The sequence below is a fragment of the Dioscorea cayenensis genome, chromosome 10 (assembly GCF_009730915.1).
Source record: "Dioscorea cayenensis subsp. rotundata cultivar TDr96_F1 chromosome 10, TDr96_F1_v2_PseudoChromosome.rev07_lg8_w22 25.fasta, whole genome shotgun sequence".
Taxonomy (NCBI): domain Eukaryota; kingdom Viridiplantae; phylum Streptophyta; class Magnoliopsida; order Dioscoreales; family Dioscoreaceae; genus Dioscorea; species Dioscorea cayenensis.
This window is the reverse complement of record NC_052480.1, coordinates 17,559,432-17,577,199: the sequence shown is the minus strand read 5'-3', so window position 1 is coordinate 17,577,199 and position 17,768 is coordinate 17,559,432. Positions and strand designations below refer to the sequence as shown.

Here is a 17,768-nt window from a genome sequence, read left to right as displayed (position 1 = left end):
TCATGCATAAAAGTAAACTTGTGAACAAGTAAAATGATAGATTTAGGTCATGAAAACATATATAAAAGTGTACTCATCAAAAGCCAAGCATGGAAGAGTATAGTCATGCTTTGTCCCCATGATTATCACTATCTAAAAATGGTTGAGTAGCTGACCAAGCATGGGGGTGCTTCCAAGCAAGAAAGATTGGAGCATGGTCATGCTTCTTCCATGTGATTTTCTTTGAATTGAAGCACAATCTACTGACAGGGAAAGCATGACCAGCTTGCTCAAGTAAAGCATGGGCAGAGCATGGTTATGCTCTCCCTATGATGTTTTTGGCTGACACTTAGCTAATTCACTCAAAAGTCCCACAGAAGAGCACGGTTTGAGCATGACCGTGCTTAAATCATGTTGAACCTAAAAATTCCTTTTTGACTCCCATATCTAGGGTTTCTTCTTATCTTTTTGTTCGAGATCCATCGGGAGAGTGCTAATGAGGATGATGATCAATTTTCATCACACCATCTAGGGGATCAAGGTCGAGTTGGAGGCATAGAGAAGTAGAGTTAGCTCATCTATGAAGCTTTTGAAGCTCAACTAAGAAGATTTTGTAAAAGGAGGAAGTCATGATTTCTTACCTTAATGCATTCATTTATTCATTCTTCTCAGTTGTATAAATTCATGAGGGTCTAACCATTCCACGGCGCCCCAAGATGTTGAACTATGTTGTTTAGTGTACTTTGACTACTTGTTTATAATGTCTTCGTAGTTCTAATGTGTTTTTTTGTGTTTGTTCATGAATTTGCATAACTTGCCGCTCTTGATTTGCATAGTTGTTTGTGTAAAACTTGGCGTGCAAGGATTATCGATAAGTGCTAAACTAACAATATTTTTCTATATCATTTACATCTGCATTCAACATGGAATTCGACATGTTTAGCACCAAATTAGTATGTAATTTCATTCTTTTGCTTACAATGGGGTCAAATTGTGTTTTAGGGTTTATATAAGTAAATATTCAGGTAATTTAATACAAATTGGACCAAAATACAATTTTTCATAACCTCACTAGACAGCGGAGAATCGCATCTAGTATGAGTGAGCTCCATTTTGATAATATTCAAAAGATTTGTCGAAGGTCACACACATCCAGGTCGATTTCAGTCACCAAATACTGTAGCAGTGTTTACTGTAGTAAATCACTATTGTAGTAAATTTCTATCAGTTTTGATTGTGCTAGAGAGCAATCGGCTTCACAACAGGCATCACAACAGGTGTGGTAATGCCATTGTGAACATAATGGGAATGAAACTACACCCATTAGAATCCATGCCATAAATTTTTAAGATTTAAAAGCTCATAACGGCCATGATGACATATCATAATGACTTGTTCTAATGCCCAAAAAGACTGTGCCAGGACACGACTTGGAGCCCAGGCAATAACTAACTCAGCACGGGCATCACAATGACCGTGGTGAGGCCATGGCAGAGCCAATAACTATAAATGCCCTTGTTTTCTCTAAATTTGGGAAGATTCTTTTGCCAAAAATTTAGGGCGGGCCAATTTCTGGAGAGCAAGAGTATTGGAGGTGATTTCCATTGATATTTTAGCAAATTCTGACGAGTTTCTCAAGAGAAGATCGACGATCATCATTGGAGGAGTGTTTGTGTGACACACGTCATCCAGACAACCTTGGTCATAAATGCTTGTGTATTAGTAATACGAAGTATTTTTTTCTTATGATGAGCATTACTTTTATCAGATTTTAGCACTAATATATGTGTTTTTGTGTTCTTTTGTGCATGTAGGGTTGTGGAGCCAAATAGAGAGGAAAGAAACCAAAGTATATTACGATTGCACTTTGTGGATGAAATCTTGGGGTGAACAAATGTGAATACACAAGTTGTGCTCAAAGACATATAAGTGTGTGCCAACCTCCGTTATGGTCAAGGAAATACACAAATGGGAGGGGCACAAGGGCAGCCACACTTATGTGTTCCAACTTGTGCAAAGCTAGCAAGATTGTTGTCAAATATGGTTTTATTGAAGAAGCCATGCGGTTTACGGCATAGACGTGTGCCCGTTTAAGTTGCCTTGATGAAAAGTATAGATTCGGGAGTGTTTTTTGACAGAGTACTGTAGCAAAACACTGTTGCAATTTACCCTAGCCGCGAGTTATACTGATTTGTGGATCCTTCTTTCCATCCTTTCTCCATCTTTCCCCCATCTTTGGAGACGCCCACGGCTAAGGTTTGGAGAGGCTTTGACAAGGTTTTTGGAGAGGTTTGATGGCCTTTAACACCGTGCTCCTTCGGAAGAGAGTTATTGGTGGAGCTTCGTCAGCTCAGATCCGGTGAGGTGTGCCCTAGGCTTGACAAGGGAATCTTTGGAAAAGACGCGACACTCCACAAAACCATTGACACAACTATCGAGGGAGTTTTATGCATGGATTGCATATCTTTACTTTTGATTTCATTATTGATTGTATTGTGCTCCATGAAAGACTAAACCCTTAGAGGGTACTTGGACTTGTAAAACCCTAGGATGCTATTATTTCATTGACCTTTTATTATGCTTTCTTCAATGGATGCCTTTAATTGAGTTCCAATCTTGAATGCTTGTTGAGTTGATTTTCCTTTAGAGTGACACTAGGGTTGAGAATCCATCTTGGTAGCCTTTGTGGATGAGTGACACACTATGAGGGCTAGACAATGCTAGATTGGAGAGGGTTGAGAGGGTGAGTCAGGGAGTGTCCCCTTTCCCCTCCGGTGTGCTTTATCCTACCTCCATGTTCCTAGAGTTCTTTGCGGTCACAATAGAGTGAAGTGCTAAGAGATGAACTCCGCTGGGGCTTAGTTGCACAAGCAACAGAGTGAAGCGTTGAAGTAATCTTTAGTATCTGGGCTTAACTGTGACTAGGGATCTTTCGCCTAGACCAAAGGACTAGATCTACATTTAGGAATAGGATTTATCACTTGGAGTCCCTAGAGCTTTAAGCAACCTTGTATAGTATGAGGCAACGAGACTGACTGATTTCTCTACCGGGACATAGTGTAAGGTTAGTCACGGTTTACCTTAGGTTTGGGACTATGTGTTTTAGGATTTCCACAACTCATTAAGCATCAATTTGGAGATATAATGATTGGTCTTGCACTTAAAACATTAATCCTAGGGTGAGCAATGTCCGGTGCCCCATTTTCTGTCGATTGCCTCTCCTATCATTTACTTGCGTTCTCCTTTCCTTTTCTTATTTCTATTTGAATTGATTCTTGTTAACACCACTATTGATTCATTTTCACTTTAGTTAAATAGCAATCTTAGTGTTTCTAATCACTATTCCCTGTGGATACGATAACTCACTCACCTGGGTATTATTACTTTGACAAACTCGTGCACTTGCGGGCCACAAGCAAGGGGTGTGACACTTGGGATTCACTAATCCCCAAACTTTGGAGAACTATTCGAAGGAGTTAGTCTAGAAACACATTGAATGTTTATTTATTCATTATTTAGTCTTGTGGCTCTCTTTACACTTTGATGTTTTACTTTCTTTGATCCATAAGAACCTAGATTAAGGGGAATTATATATCTAAGTCCCTCGGTTATTGTTTATGAATCTTGATTGATCAATATATATATCATTCTAGTGTTCTTAATCATTGCATGCTTTAATTATCTATCTTTTTTGATGTGGATGAGGAGAATATGCCCCCATATTGATGGCACCCATGCCATGATAGATCTATGCATGTTCTAAGAGGTTAGGCATGGCTAGGTTTCTGGATTAAGGATTGATTGACACTTAGACTTAGGGTTTGATTGATTTCTTCTCGTAGGGTTCCCGTACTTAAGGCAAACATAAGAGACTGAGGTGGATTAGATTCCATCTGAGTGATGGGCTGGAGGAATTCCATCTTAAGATTCTAGTGATTTAGACCTAGTTGTCATGGCTTATTGGGGCAAGTAGGCCTTTGAATTCTCCCAGTTCGATCCTAGAACATAATTGATTCTTAACGCCAATTATAATTAGTAATCAAGATAACCTTCATATATACTTCCACTTCTTCCAAGTGTGCTTAACGACATCTCCAATTGTATTGTATCCATAATTTGTACAATTAGATTAAAGAGAAAATTTAAATGTTTAGGCTATTGATTAAGTGAAAAGGAAGTAATAGGAGCCTCTCAAAATTCCTGCGGAAATACGACTCTTGTGTTCATCCATGAGGTATCACTTGATGATATGTACACTTGTGATATTACAGACTTGATTACGATATTTTATTGTGTACTTGCATATTTATATATTCATATATTCATATTTTCATACAACCAACACCAATAGGAAAGTGTCCATCAATTACAGTAGTTGTGATTACCTCGTGTAGTTGTAAAACTTGGAGTGTATGAAGCCTGTAATTAACACATAGGGAATGTCCCAGGGCATTTCTCTCTTGCTGTTGAAAACTCGATCCTAGTCTACCTGATAGTTTCATCCTTATCTTTTTACTTTTGTTTAGTTATTATTACTTCCAACCACTTCTTGATATACTAGACTTTGGAGGAGCAATTAGAACTAGAAGTCTAGTCCCTATGGTTAGACAACCCTACCCCTAGTGGCGTACCACTTTATTACTTGTTACAATCCATACACTTACGGAGACTGCATCAACCATCTCATTTTAATGTTTTTAATTCATATTTTAATCAGGAAAACTCCACATCATTGACTCTAGATGGTTGGTTTGACAGACTTTTTGGCTTTGGACTAAGTTGGGCATTTTCAAGAGTAGAGGGACCAGTTGGGAGCATTTCTAAATAGAGGGACCAATTCAGGTATTAAACCATATTAAAAATATTAAAAACTATTTTATTTTATTGACCCTATATTGACCTGATTGACTCAACGGTTGAAGAGGTTAACACAAGACCTGGAGCTATGAATGGGTCATTATCCAGTCCGAGTTTAATAAGTATGGTTTAAAAGCCCCCAAGTTCTGATTACCTATAGGGAATCTAAGGAAATCTACTCTACGAGTTAGATACCGCCATGTAGACTCTAATAATTGTGGCGATTAAGATCAAGATTATCATGGACAGTTAGAGGAGGAGGGATGAGCATAAGACAAGTGGTGAAGTAGGTAAATAATAAAGGTGAGACATGTAGGAGGCTAAATGAAGGACCGGTGATACTTTGCCACGTGTATAATGGATATGGGTGATTCGTGTGTGCTATTAGAAATTATTTTTCTTTACTTTATTTGAAAGAAACAAAGGTTGGGCCTTATGAGCCTATTCTTTTTGATTCTCAACTCTCAACAGACTTTGTACGTAGGGCCACGATTGAGCCTGTTTTTCTTAATTGATTACAATTATCATTTGTATGCAACCTTTAAAAAAATTATTTAATCTAATTGAAAGTGAAGAACTCACCTCCCAACTCTAACAACTCTAGCTTAGGTATCAGTTTATTCCCAAAAATTCCAATTGGGTTGAAATTAATAACAAATTTTTCACTGGGATAAATCAATCACTTTAAAACAATGTTTTAAGGGGGAGTTGATCTCTCAATTTCTCATTTGGAATAAAAAAAGGTACAATCTCTAACATGAAGAAGGTGATAACAAAATTGTTTTTTCAAATGTTATAACACCATCATTTATTTCCTTCATAAAATTAAAATTTATATTATTTTTATTTTTAAAAACATATTTATATCTACACACCACATATAAGTTTATATTTGCCTAGCTAGTGCTAAATATGAAAATTTATACATTTTAAAAATTGGAAATGAACCTAATGGTCCCTTTACTAGTGGATAAAAAGAAGTTATGAAGTAACTTGGACTAGAGAAAACTACTTATCAGTGAAGACTTGAAAAACTGCAAAGCTTCATCAACCACCTGGGCATTTCAATACCTTAGTGAAAAAGGGATAACTCTGGTACTTTGTGACCTCAAGCGCGAAGACGATCCGCTAGGGTCGCTCCAATCTTGAGGGATCATTCCAAGCTGGAATTGTTGCTAATCTCCACTTAGGGTCGAATGTTCTGAATTCCACCTTTGATTATCCATCTTCTTGAATCCAAATGATCTAAAACTGCTTTAACCACAAACTCGCACAATTTGAGAAGGCACCACCAGCCTTGAGTTCCTAGTTGGCAACAGTTAGTAAGGGCTCTTTCCATAGATAAGACTTCATCTATTATGCCTCGATTTAATCCAAATTTGTTAACATCTTACAAGAACAATTCTTCCATTAGCAATAATAAACACGAAACCTATATCCCATGCTATGTTCAAATCAATCCAAAAACCATATGTGAATAGTAGGAGTAAAGGAGTACAAGATTTATTAAAGTTTACAAGAAACTTCCCCATTTTGCAATTGATGGCATCTTTAATTTCTCTAACATGATGCAACGCTTGTTAGGCAATTCTTCTAAGATCTAACTGAATTTTCCTAAAAACAAGATTACAGTAGGCCATCCACACAAGCCAAAAAAAGTTATAACAATGAAAGAAATATTGAATTTAGAGCTCCCGAATCTATTAGCTAATTGCCATCAACAACACTTCTAGTGAAAAAAGGCTCAAACCGAAGTAAAGCTCAATGAGGTTCCAAATAATTTTCACATTGGGACATTTATCAAGCAAATGATCCAAATTTTCAAAGCGCAGACCACAAAGAGGGCAAAGAGTAGCAGGGGCTAAGTTAATCTTGTGCAAGTAATCGTAAGTTTGAACCCTACCATCTAAAAACTAACTAGGTAAAAAATTTGGTTCTTGGATACACCCATAGTTTCAAAATTTTCACCCAGCCTTGCCAAAATAAAGACTCCATTTTTTATGATTTAGAAATTTATAGACCATGGAGGAGGTCTTATTATTGTTTGAGATCAGACACCAAACTCAACGATTAGCTGAATTGGAGTCTATATTCTATAATTCAAGATAGGAGAACTAAAGGAATGACCATAAAAGGAATGCAAAGCCAAAAAATCCCAAGACTCATTCAAAAATAGCCTCTAAAAACTTCAACATTGTCAATATCAAAATCCATGTTGAGAAAAAAATCAGTTTATAAGCCAATGAAATATCAAAAACCCAAGGACCTTTTAAGAAAAACGAGGTAATGCACAGATTAAGTGCAACAATCTATGATAGTGATGCAAGTATATGTGTCGATCACATAATAAAAGTGTGTGTAAATATAGAGTGTCATCCACTAGGGAAGAAAGTGAGTTCTAGTAATAACTCTAGATCTGAAAAATAGCATGAATAGTGAAGTGTTTGTGTGTGAACAAGAGCAAAAGAAAACAAGAAAATAAGGAAAATAGTAGGAGAGTGATAAGTGTTTGTGTATAAGTAATACTGGAGTATATTTTTTTCTTACATTGAGCATTACTTTTATCAGTTTTATAGCTCATTTGTGTGTATTTGTGTTCTTTTGTGCATTTAGGGTTGTGGAGACAAGTTTGGAAGGAAGGAAGCAAAAGTAGATTGTGGATGCAATGGTTGATGAAGTTTTTTGATTGAACACACGTGAGGACACTAGTTGTACTCAAAGATATGTGGGTGTGTGCCAACCTTCATTATGCTCTAGTGAATACATAACTTGGAGGGGCACAAAGGCAATCACATTCACATGTTCAGACTTGTGCAATATAATTAAGAGCTTCTTCAATGTGGTTTCAATGAAGACGTGATGTGATCTACTACATGGATGTGTGCCCATTCGTAGTGGCCCTCGATGAAAAGAGTGGATTCAAGAGTATTCTAGAGAAGTACTATAGTAGTTTACTGTAGTAAACAATGTAACAAAATCACTATAACATTTACTATGAACAGAGCGCAGGAAAAGAAGTTCTAAAAATCCATACGACCGTGTGGAAATTCCACATGCTCATGTGGATGCCCAATTCTAGCCCTATAAATGCCGCTTTGAGAGTTTTATTTGTGGATCTTCTTTCTATCTTTTGGCCATCTTTGGAGGCATTTGCAACTATTGTTTAAAGAGGCATTTGCTTGGTTCTAGGAGTGGCTTCGTTGGCATCGATTCGGAGAGGTGTGCCCTATGTTTGACAAGGGATTCTTGGAAAAGACGAGGCGGCATCGCAAGACCATCGATGAGGACTACAAGGGGGTTTTATCTATAGATTGCATGTATTAACTTTTGATTTCATTATCGATCGTGTATTGCTCCATGGAGAGCTAAACCCCTAGTGGGTGCTTGGACTTGTAAACCCTAGGATGATTTTGTTTCATTGACTCTTATTATGTTTCTTTAATTGATGTTTTAATTGAGTTTCAACCTTGAATGCTTGTTGAATTGATTTTTCCTTAGAGTGACACTAGGGTTAAGAATCTATCTTGATAATCCTTGTGAATGAGTGACACTTCATTAGGGTTAAACAAACCAAGGTTGGAGAGGGTCGAGAGGGTGAGTCGAGAGGTAGCGGAGCATCCCCTTTCCTTTCCGATGTGATTTATCCGACCTCCACATTTCAAGAGTTCTTTACGGTCACAATAGAGTGAAGTGCTAAGAGAAAAACTCTACTGGGGCTTAGTTGTGTGAGTAATAGAGTGAAGTGTTGAAGTAATTCTTAGTGTTGGGGCTTAATCGTGACTAGGGGTCTTTCGCCTGGACCAAAGGGTTAGATCTATATCAAGGAATAGGGTTGATCACTTGGATTCTCTAGAGCTTTAAGCAACCCTACACAATGTGAGGAGTCGAGAGTATCCCTTTCCACCAGGGTATAGTGTAGGGTTAGTCACGATTGACCTTAGTTTTGGGACCGTGTGTCTTTGGATTTCCATGACTCATTAAACATCAGTTAGGAGGTATCATGACTAGTCTTTCACTTGAAATAATAGTTCTAGTCTGAGAAATGTCTGGGTACCCCATATTCCCATTGATTATCTCTTCTTATTCCTATTACTCTCTATTCTATTTTCTTTATTCTTATTTGCATTAATATTGTTCACTCAAATCACAAATTGGTTTATTTGATAGCTAAATAGCATCACTATTTGCTTCCTAACAACTATTCCATTTGGATACGACTGTCAACTCACCGGGGTACTTTATTACATCGATAACAAGTGCACTTGCAATATACACACGCAAGGGGTGTGTCAAGTTTTTGTCATCGTTACCGGGGAATAGGTGTTTTGGAAGGATTTGTAATTTGGTATTTTAGCTATTCATCACTTGTTCTATTTCACACTTTCTTATTCTTCCATCTTTTTGATTTGTTTTTCTTTCTTTGATTGTAGCTCTAGGTTATGACCCAAAGCAACCCTTCGATATTGGTTTAAGGTGACTTGGAAATTGGAAGAAGAACTCATAGGCAGGGAAAGGAACCAGTACAAGAACAGAAAAATCAAGCGGAGATAGAAGGTGAAGGGTCTGATAATATGGCAGAATAACACAAGTAGCAGAGGACACTCTCAGATTATGCAAGACCTGTAGTTCTTGGCACGCAGTTTAGTATTGTGTGGCTACTAATTACAACTCAGAGTTTTGAGCTCAAGCCATGCTTCATCCAGATGTTACAACATGCGGCATAGTTTAATGGTTTGGGCGATGAGGATCCAAACAACCACATCGAGAATTTCTTAGAAGTGTGTGACATGCTCAAGATTAATGGTGTCACAGATGATGCTATCAAGTTGAGGACCTTCCAAATTTCCTTGAAGGGGAGAGTAAAGAAATGGCTACATTCATTACCTAGAGCATCGATCACTACTTGGGAGAAGATGGTAGAAGCTTTTCTTGCCTGATATTTTCCTCCTGGAAAATCTGCTAAGCTCAGGAATGAATTATCCTCTTTTCTACACACAGATTTGGAGTCTCTTTTTGAGACATGTAATGGGTTCAAGGATCTCCTCTGGAAATGTTCTTAGCATTGGTTTCCCGAGGGCATGATCATCCAAACTTTCTATAATGGTTTGAACCTAAGCACAAAACAATTACTTGATGTTGCAGCAGGAGGTAGCTTAGTTAGTAAAACCCCCAAAGGAGCCCGACAGCTCAATGAGTAGATGGCTATAATCAGTTATCAGTGAAATACATGAGTGATACACCCCTTGTGTGTGTACCGTAAGTGCATGGGTTGTCAAAGTAATAAGTACCCTGGTGAGTGGGTAGTCATATCCATAGGGAATAGTGATCAGAAATACTAGAATTGCTATTTAACTATGATGATGATGGTTCAAAGATGGTGTGAAAAATATCAATGTGGAAAGAAATAAGGAAAACAAGAAAGAGAGACACAATAAAATGAGAGGTAAGGCAATCGATAGAAAGTGGGGCACCCGGACATTGCTCACCCTAGGACTATTACTTTAAGTGCAAGACCAATCATTATGTTTCCTAACTGATGCTTAATGAGTCATGGAGATCCTAAAATACACGGTTCTAAACCTAAGGTCAACCGTGACTAACCCTATACTATGGCCCGGCGAAGAAATAGCTCAGTCTCGACACCTCACACTGTGCAAGATCACTTAAAGCTCTAGGGACTCTAAGTGATAAACCTTATTCCCTAATATAGGTCTAAACCTTTGGTCCAGGCGAAAGACCCCTAGTTACAATTAAGCCCCAACATTAAGGATTATTTCAATGCTTCACTATGTTGCTTGCGCAACTAAGCCCCAGCGGAGTTCCTCTATTAGCACTTCACTCTATTGTGACCGCAAAGAACCCTTGGAACATGGAGGTAGGATAAATCACAATGGAAGGGAAAGGGGATGTTCCTCTACCTCTCGACTAACCCACTCAACCCTCTCCAATTTTGCTTTGTCTAATCCTCATGGTGTGTCACTCAATGACAAGGATTACAAATGTAGATTTTCAACCCTAGTGTCACTCTAAGGGAAAATTAGTTCAACAAGCATTCAAGATTGGAACTCATTTAAAGACATCAATTAAAGAAACATAATGAACGGTTAATGAAATAAAAACATCCTAGGGTTTACAAGTTCAAGCATCCACTAGGGGTTTAGCTCTCCATATAGCAAAATACAATCAGTAATGAAATCAAATGTAAAAACATGCAATCTATAAGTTAAGCCCTCTCATATTCCGTGTCGATGGTCTTATGGAGTAGCCTTGTGTTCTCTAAGGGTTTCCTCGCGAAGCCTAGTGCACACCTCACCGAATCGATGCTGACAAAAGCTTCCCCAATAACTCTCTTCTGAAGAAATGTGGTGTTAAAGGGACGTAGAACCACTCTAAAAAGCTTTTGCCAAAGCCCTCGTCCGAACCCCTAGCCGTGAGCACCTCCAAAGATGAGAAAAAAGTTGGGCAAAAAGATCTTTCAAAAGCAGCTGAAATCGTGACTTAAATAGGGGTTAGAATCGGGCATCCACATGGGCGTGTGGAAATTCTACACGCCCATGTGAATCTCAAGGAAACTAATTTTTCTGATGGTCTCAGAAGAGTAACTTCCACAAGTAATTTGCTACAGTGATTCACTACAGCAGACTACTGCAGATTACGCCAAAAATGCTCCCGAATGCACACTTTTCATCAAGGCCACATGAACGGTCACACATTCATGTGGTAGATAGCGTTGCGCCTTCAAGGAAAGTCACATTGATGAAGATCTTGATAATGTTGCACAAGTCGGAACACGTGAATGTGACTGCCTTTGTGCCTTCCAATTTTCATGTTCACTCGAGCACAACGAAGGTTGGCACACACTCACATGTCTTTGAGCACAACTTATATCTTCACGTCTGTTTACTCCAAGATTTTATCAACAAAGTGCATCCATGATCTACTTTGGTTTCTTTCCTCCATAATTGTCTCCACACCCCTACATGCACAAAAGTAGCACAAATACACATGTATGAGCAATAAAATCTGAGAAAAGTAATGCTCAATATAACAAAACAATACTTCATATTACTAGTATACAAAAACTTATCAAACTCCCCCATACTTATGCTTTTGCTGTCCTCAAGCAAAAATAAAACATTGAAGCATAAAAGAAGCCAATATTGAAAGTTCTTGGCCTTAGGTTCAACAGAGCATGCAAGGGAAGCATTCTACAAGCAAGGCAAAATTTCAACACCGAATAAGAAAAATCAATGCTCTAGCTAAAAACTCAAATAAAAAAGGACAACAAATCCGATATCATGTAAGTCTGTGTAAACTCACTCAAGTCAACCTACCATATACACCTCAAAGCTCTAAGTACAAAGGACTTATTTATGTACAAAAAGAAAGAAAAGAGATGGTAGTAGTTTAACACATCCTCTAAGGTAGCCCTTTCCTAAGCGGTGCTAAGATAGCTTTCACAATCTCGAGGTGGTAGCTCTTTCTACCGGGGTAGTACCTTTCACTCATCCCATGAGATAGCTTTTTCTCTCATTAGGGCATAACTACTATCTGACTTATGAGAGTATCTTCATACTTCACAGGTGGTAGCACTTTTCACCCCCAATGCGCAAACAAAACAAGCATACTTTTTTCTTTTCATTCAACCATTTTTTTTTCAAAGCAATTAAAGCAAGAAACAATTAAACTAGTCCGTTAGACATTGAATTTGAGTTTCCACAAGGTTAAATGAGTGAGTAGTGCAATAAGTGTCAATCGGGCAAAAATTCCTAAAAATCTAAGTAGAAACTAGAGCATGAGAAAATTCAATGTTAAAAATTATCCTAACTTAAGAATACGACCATTGCAAGTAAGGTCAATAGCCATTGGCTACATGAGTATATATAATAAAAGCATAAGTATAGAACATGTTTAATGTGAACTCCCTCCTACACTTAAGATGTACATTGCACTCAATGTACGCATGCAAGCACAATAAAATATAATGCAATCAAAAACATATGTAGAGGTGGGCAATTGAAACAATACTCCCCTAAACTCTTAATGGTACGTTTGATAAAGCTATATTCAATGAGAGTTGAGTTCCAATAGGTTATGGAGCATATATATCCATGTGAATGTTACATTGTCCCTGTCCATGACTAGTCCTTAATTTCCATACTCACAAGACCATCTGCATGTATACACAAGGAGGTTCAGTGAAGCTCAACAAAACAAAATAAACTAGAGTATATATAAAGATATAAAAATGAAATACAATTCAAGACAACTGAAAATAAAAGATAAACTCAGAAGGAGGAACCTTTTTGAGTAGTACAAGTACAAAACATAATGTTGAAATGAAATACAAAAAGTAAGAACAAAGAAAAGTAAAGATACATCAAGCACTAGTATCTGGCTCTATCTCCTCTGCTATTGCTACTGCTACTAGTGATGGTGAGGCTAGGGATGCTTGAGGAGTCCAGGGTCTCATAACAAATACTGAGGTTACGTCTCGCTTGAGTAACTACTGTGAAATATCGAGACACCCCATCACATCCATGTGGTTTGCAGCCTATATTGGGCGAACCTCAATAATCTCTGTCCATAGCATCCTTACCACACTCTTGAGCCTCTCAAAATGATCATATGCTCGAGATGGAGAAAAAATCTGCATTGGAGGTGGCCCATGTGCTGTAGGTGGAGCCTCAGTCTCCATCTACTTAGGCTGAGACTCAAGTGTAGGCTGTGAACCCCTTGCTGCGTCACCCTCACTCTCAGTTGTCTCAGGTGGGGGCATGATCATCACATAGACTCCTGGTCTGTACCTCCGGACCATCCCCATCAACCTTATAGTCTCTATGCCGAGAGGAGACAATATAAATGCTTTCTTGGCCCCCTGATACTGTCCAATAGACCCATCCCCATGATGAGTTAAGTGATGCAGGGACCTAAGGAAAGAATACCGACTCTGATATGCTGGCCCTGGTGATGTAGGTGCTTGGCCACAATTTGTCCTGGATGAACCGGCTCGCTTTGTACCATGGAGTACAAGTATAGCAGCTCTTGCCAGCTCAAGTCTCCAGTGCTATTACCGCGACGGTTCACTGACCTGCTGAGAACAACGTGTATATATCTGTAGCTCAGCAGAGACAGGCATGTGGCCTTAGACACTCCCGACTCATACTGCCCCTGTCTGCATAATGCTCTGTACGCTCTCTACAGAGTCAAAATATCAGGATAGTTGATAAGTGCTTGTGTATTAGTAATATGAAGTATTCTTTTTTTACAATGAGCATTAATTTTCTCAAATTTTATCGCTTATACACGTGTATTTGTGTTCTTTTGCGCATGTACGGTTATGGAGAAAATTATAGAAGAAAGAAACCAAAGTATATCATTGATGCACTTTGTTGATGAAATCTTGGAGTGAACAAACATGAAGATACAAGTTGTGTTCAAAGGCATGTGAGTGTGTGCCAACCTCCACTGTGCTCCAGTGAACATGCAAATTGGAGGGGCACAAAGGCAGTCATGCTCACGTGTCCAACGTGTGCAACGCTAGCAAGATCTTCGTCAAATGTAATTTTTATTGAAGAAGCAATGCGATCTACCATATGTATTTGTGCCCATTCGTGTGGCCTCGATGAAAAGTGTGGATTCGGGAGTATTTTGGCGAAATACTGTAGCATGTTACTGTAGAAAGTCGCTGTATTAAAGTTACTATAACATTCATTGTTCACATGCCTCAGAAAATCAATTCCTGTAATTTCACACGGGCGTGTGGAAATTACACACGCCCGTGTGGATACCCGATTTCAGCCCTATTTAAGTCATGATTTCAACCATTTTGAGGGATCTTCTTTCCAGCATTTGGGCCATCTTTTCTCATCTTGGGAGGCGCTTGCGGCTAGGGTTTGGAGAGGGTTTGGCAAGGGTTTTGGAATAGTTCTACGGCCTTAAACACCGTGTTCCTTCAGAAAATAGTTATTGGGGGAGCTTTCATGAGCATCAATTCGGTGAGGTGTACCTTATGCTCGATGAGGGAATCTTTGGAGAAGATGCTGCTACTCCACAAGGCCATCGACATGAATACCAAGGGGGTTTTACTTATGGATTGCATGTTTTTACTTTTGATTTTATTATTGATTATATCTCGCTCTATGGAGAGCTAAACCCTTAGTGGGTAGTTGGACTTGTAAACCCTATGATGATATTGTTTCTTTGACCTTTCTATTATGTTTCTTAATTGATGCCTTTAATTGAGTTACAATCTTGAATGTTTGTTGAATGGATTTTCCCTTAGAGTGACACTAGGGTTGAGAGTCTACATTGGTAATCCTTGTGAGTCATTGACACACTATGAATGAGGGTTAGATAAAGCAAAAATGGAGAGGGTCGAGAGGGTGAGTCGAGAGGTAGCGGAACGTCCCCTTTCCACTTCTGTGTGATTTATCCTACCTCCATGTTCTAATTGTTCTTTGTGATCACAATAGAGTAAAGTGCAAAGAGAGGAACTCCATTGGGGCTTAGTTGCACAAGCAATAGAGTGAAGAGTTGAAGTAATCCTTAGTATCTTGGGCTTAATTATTACTAGGGGTCTTTCGCCTAAACCAAAGGGTTAGATCTATATTAGGGAATACTTGGAGTACCTAGAGCTTTAAGCAACCTTACATAGTGTGAGGCGTCGAGACTGAATGATTTCTCCGCTAGGGCATAGGTAGAGTTAGTCATGGATGACCTTAGGTTTGGAACCGTGTATTTTAGGATTTCCACGACTCATCAAGCATTGGTTGAGAGACATAATGATTGGTATTGCACTTGAAGCAATAGTCCTAGGGTGAGGAATGTACGGGTACTCCCACTTTTCCGTCGATTGACTCTCCTATCATTTACTTGTGCTTCCTTTTTTTCTTTACTTCTTCCTATTTGCATTGATTTTTCACACCACTATCGATTCATCTTCATTTCGGTTAAATAGAGATCTTTGTGTTTTCGATCACTATTACCTATGTATACGACTACCCACTCACAAAGGTCTTATTACTTCAACAAACCCATGCACTTGTGGTACACACACAAAGGGTGTGTCAAAATTTTTAGCACCATTACCGGGAATAGGCATTTTTGGAAACACTTTTGCACTTTTGCTATTTTTAGCTATTCATCACTTGTTCTATTTCACACTTTCTTATTCTTTCATCATTCTTATTTGTTTTTTTCTTTCTTTGGTTACAACTCCGGGTTATGACCGAGGGAACCCTTCGATATTGGTTGAAGGTGATCCTAAACTTGAACAAACACTTTGTAGAAGGGGTAAAGAACCTGTGTAAGAACATAATCGTCCAGCTGAAATAGAGTTTGAAGAATTAAAAAACATGACTGAACAAGGGGGCAACAAAAGAACACTTTCAGATTTTGTTAGACCCACTATTCATGGGACATCGTAGTAGCCCCGATAAGTGCTTATGTATTAGTAATAGAAAGTATTCTTTTTGTTGCGATGAGCATTACTTTTTCTCGTGTTTTTATTGCTTATACATGTGTATTTGTGTTCTTTTGTGCATGTAGGCTTGTGGATGCAATTATAGAATAAAGAAGCCAAAGTAGATCGTGGAGGCACTTTGTTGATGAAATCTTGGAGTGAACAAACGTGGAAACGCAAGTTGTGCTCAAAGATACATGAATGTGTGCCAATCTACATGTGTTAAAGCAATTACATGGTTTGGGGGGCACAAAGGCAGTCACAGTCATGTGTTTCGACGTGTGCAACGCTAGCAAGAACTTCGTTAAATGTAATTTTTATTGAAGAAGCAATGTGATCTATCGTATGGATGTGTGCCCATTCATGTGGCCTCGATAAAAAGTGTGGATTCGGGAGTGTTTTTGCTGAGTACTGTTGCATTTTACTATAGGAAAACACTATAGAAATCACTATAGCACTCACTATTCATAGGCCGCTGAAAATCAATTCCTGCATATTCACAAGGGCGTAGGGAAATTCCACACGCCCGTGGATTCCCATATTCCAGCTTTTATTTAAGTCGTGATTTCAACACGATTGAAGGATCCTTTTTCCAATCTTTTTTTCCCATCTTTTGCCCATCTCTTCACGCCTCGCTGGCTAGTATTTGGAGAGGCTTTGGCTAGACTTTTGGAGTGGTTTGATGGCTTTGAACACCGCGTTTCTTCGGAAGAGAGTTATTGTGGGAGCTTTCGTTAGCATCGATTCGGTGAGGTGTGCCCTAGGCTTGACGAGCTAAACTTTGGAGAAGATGCGGCTACTCCACAAAACGATTGACATGAGTACCAAGAAGGTTTTATTCATGGATTACATATCTTTACTTTTGATTTCATTATTGATTGTATTTTGCTCCATGGAGAGCTAAACCCCTAGTGGGTGCTTGGACTTGTAAACCCTAGGATGTTATTGTTTCATTGACCTTTTATTATGTTTTTTTTAATTGATATCTTTAATTGAGTTCCAATCATAAATGCTTGTTGAGTTGATTTTCTCTTAGAGTGACACTAGGGTTGAGAATCCATCTTGGTAACCTTTGTGGATGAGTTGAGTTTCATAGTGCACATGTCTTTTATATTAATTTTGATTGATATACATGCTCAGATAGCCAATGGCGGTTCACCTTAGTCGCAATGATTGTATTCTTTGGTTTTGGAGAATTTTTAACATTGAATGTTCTCATGCTCTAGTTCTTGCTTGAATTTCTAGGAATTTTTGCCCGATTGACACTTGTTGCACTACTCATTCTTTAAACTCTTTTGGAAACTCAAGTTTGATGTGAAAGGGACTAGTTATAGTTGTTTCTTTTGTTAATTGTGGAAAGAAATTTGGAAAAATGGAAAAAGAAAAGAACAAAAATAGTTTTTATTGTTTAGTTATGTTTGTTTGGTGGAAAGAGCTACCACCTATGAAGTATGAAACTACTCTCATA

The 17,768-nt window shown here is 38.4% G+C and overlaps 1 non-coding gene across 1 annotated transcript; it reads right to left on the bottom strand.

Annotated features, from left to right (window-relative positions):
* Nucleotides 1-9,797: 9,797 nt before the first annotated feature.
* LOC120271365 lies at nucleotides 9,798-9,905 on the bottom strand. Its single transcript, XR_005539977.1, has one exon. It is a non-coding gene; the product is annotated as a small nucleolar RNA R71 (small nucleolar RNA).
* Nucleotides 9,906-17,768: the final 7,863 nt, after the last annotated feature.